Source organism: Oncorhynchus gorbuscha, linkage group LG13 (assembly GCF_021184085.1).
Source record: "Oncorhynchus gorbuscha isolate QuinsamMale2020 ecotype Even-year linkage group LG13, OgorEven_v1.0, whole genome shotgun sequence".
NCBI classification, from domain to species: domain Eukaryota; kingdom Metazoa; phylum Chordata; class Actinopteri; order Salmoniformes; family Salmonidae; genus Oncorhynchus; species Oncorhynchus gorbuscha.
Genome location: NC_060185.1, coordinates 11,822,502 through 11,825,001, shown reverse-complemented (window position 1 = coordinate 11,825,001; position 2,500 = coordinate 11,822,502). Strand labels below are relative to the sequence as shown.

The 2,500-nt window shown below is 59.8% G+C and overlaps 1 protein-coding gene across 1 annotated transcript in view; it reads left to right on the top strand.

The window, feature by feature from the left end:
* LOC123992514 (1-phosphatidylinositol 4,5-bisphosphate phosphodiesterase eta-1-like) overlaps positions 1 to 2,500 on the top strand; it is a 195,280-nt gene that overhangs the window by 138,298 nt on the left and 54,482 nt on the right. The gene's annotated exons all lie outside the window — the stretch shown is intronic.

Sequence of the window (2,500 nt, the reverse complement as noted above, 5' to 3'; positions counted from 1 at the left end):
CTGAACCCCCTCTCTCTTCCTGCTGAACCCTCCTCTCTCTTCCTGCTGAACCCTCCTCTCTCCCTGCTGAACCCTCCTCTCTCTCTCCTGCTGAACCCTCCTCTCTCTCTCCCTGCTGAACCCTCCTCTCTCTCCCTCCTTCTGGCTGAACCCTCCTCTCTCTCCCTGCTGAACCCTCCTCTCTCTCCCTGCTGAACCCTCCTATCTCTCTTCCTGCTGAGCCCTCTTCTCTCTTCCTGCTGAAACCCTCCTCTCTCTCCCTGCTGAACCCTCCTCTCTCTCTCTCTCCCTGCGGAACCCTCTCTCTCTCTCTCCCTGCTGAAACCCTCCTCTCTCTCTCCCTGCTGAACCCTCCTCTCTCTCCTCCCTGCTGAACCCTCTCTCCCTCTCCCTGCTGAACTCCTCCTCTGGACCCTCCTCTCTCTCCTGCTGAACCCTCCTCTCTCCCTGCTGAACCCTCCCTGCTGAACCCTTCCTCTCTCTCTCTCCTGCTGAACCCTCCTCTCTCTTCCTGCTGAGACCCTCTTCTCTCTTCCTGCTGAACCCTCCTCTCTCTCCCTGCTGAACCCTCCTCTCTCTCCCTGCTGAACCCTCCTCTCTCTCTCCCTGCTGAACCCTCCTCTCTCTCTCCCTGCTGAACCCTCCTCTCTCTCTCCCTGCTGAACCCTCCTCTCTCTCTCCCTGCTGAACCCTCCTCTCTCTCTCCCTGCTGAACCCTCCTCTCTCTCTCCCTGCTGAACCATCCTCTCTCTCTCCCAGCTGAACCCTCTCTCCCAGCTAGACCCTCTCCCTCTCCTGAACCCTCCTGCTGGACCCTCCTCTCCCTGCTGGACCCTCCCCTCTCTCCTCCCTGCTGAACCCTCCTCTCTCTCTCCCTGCTGAACCCTCCTCTCCCTGCTGAACCCTCCTCTCTCTCTCCCTGCTGAACCCTCCTGCTCTCTCTCTCTCCCTGCTGAACCATCCTCTCTCTCTCCCACCCTCCTCTCTCTCCTGCTGAACCCTCTCTCTCTCTCCCTGCTGAACCCTCCTCTCTCTCTCCCTGCTGAACCCTCCCCTCTCTCTCCCTGCTGAACCCTCCTCTCTCTCTCCCTGCTGAACCCTCCTCTCTCCCTGCTGAACCCTCCTCTCTCTCTCCCTGCTGAACCCTCTCTCTCTCTCTCCCTGCTGAACCCTCCTCTCTCTCTCCCTGCTGAACCCTCCTCTCTCTCCCTGCTGAACCCTCCTCTCTCTCTCCTGCTGAACCCTCCTCTCTCTCCCTGCTGAACCCTCCTCTCTCTCTCTCCTGCTGGACCTCCATCTCTCTCCTGCTGAACCCTCCTCCTCTCTCTCTCCTGCTGGGCCTCCTCTCTCTCCCTGCTGAACCCCTCCTCTCTCTCCTGCTGGACCCTCCTCTCTCTTCCATAACTGAACCCTCCTCTCTCCTTGCTGGACCTATCCTCTCTCTCTCTCCTGCTGGACCCTCCTCCTCTCTCCTGCTGGACCCTCCCTCTCTTCATAACAGACCCTCCTTCTCCTGCCCTGCTGGACATATCCTCCCTGCTGAACCCTCCCTATCACTCTCCTGCTGAACCCTCCCTCTCTCTCTCCTGCTGAACCATCCCTCTCTCCTGCTGAGACCCTCCCCTCTCTCTCCTGCTGGACCTCCTCTCTCTCATACAGATCTCTCCTGCTGAACCCTCCTTCCTGCTGAGACCTCCTCTCTCTTCCTGCTGAACCTCCTCTCTCCTGCTGAACCTCCTCTCTCTCTCCTGCACAGACCCTCCTCTCTCTCCTGCTGAACCCTCTCTCTCTCTCTCCTGCTGAACCCTCCTCTCTCTCCCTGCTGAACCCTCCTCTCTCTCTCCCTGCTGAACCCTCCTCTCTCTCCCCTCCTTCTGGCTGAACCCTCCTCTCTCTCCCTGCTGAACCCTCCTCTCTCTCCCTGCTGAACCCTCCTCTCTCTCTCCTGCTGAACCCTCTTCTCTCCCCTGCTGAACCCTCCTCTCTCTCTCCCTGCTGAACCCTCCTCTCTCTCCTCCCTGCTGAACCCTCTCTCTCTCTCCCTGCTGAACCCTCCTCTCTCTCTCCCTGCTGAACCCTCCTCCTCTCTCCCTGCTGAACCCTCCTCTCTCTCCCCTGCTGAACCCTCTCTCTCTCTCCCTGCTGAACCCTCCTCTCTCTCCCCTGCTGAACCCTCCTCTCTCTCCCTGCTGAACCCTCCTCTCTCCCTGCTGAACCCTCCTCTCTCTCCCTGCTGAACCCTCTCTCTCTCTCCCCTGCTGAACCCTCTCTCTCTCTCCCTGCTGAACCCTCCTCTCTCTCCCTGCTGAACCCTCCTCTCTCCCCTGCTGAACCCTCCCTCTCTCTCCCTGCTGAACCCTCCTCTCTCCTCCTGCTGAACCCTCCTCTCTCCCCTGCTGAACCCTCCTCTCTTCTCCTGCTGAACCCTCCTCTCTCTCCCCTGCTGAACCCTCCTCTCTCCCCCTGCTGAACCCTCCTCTCTCTCCCTGCTGAACCCTCC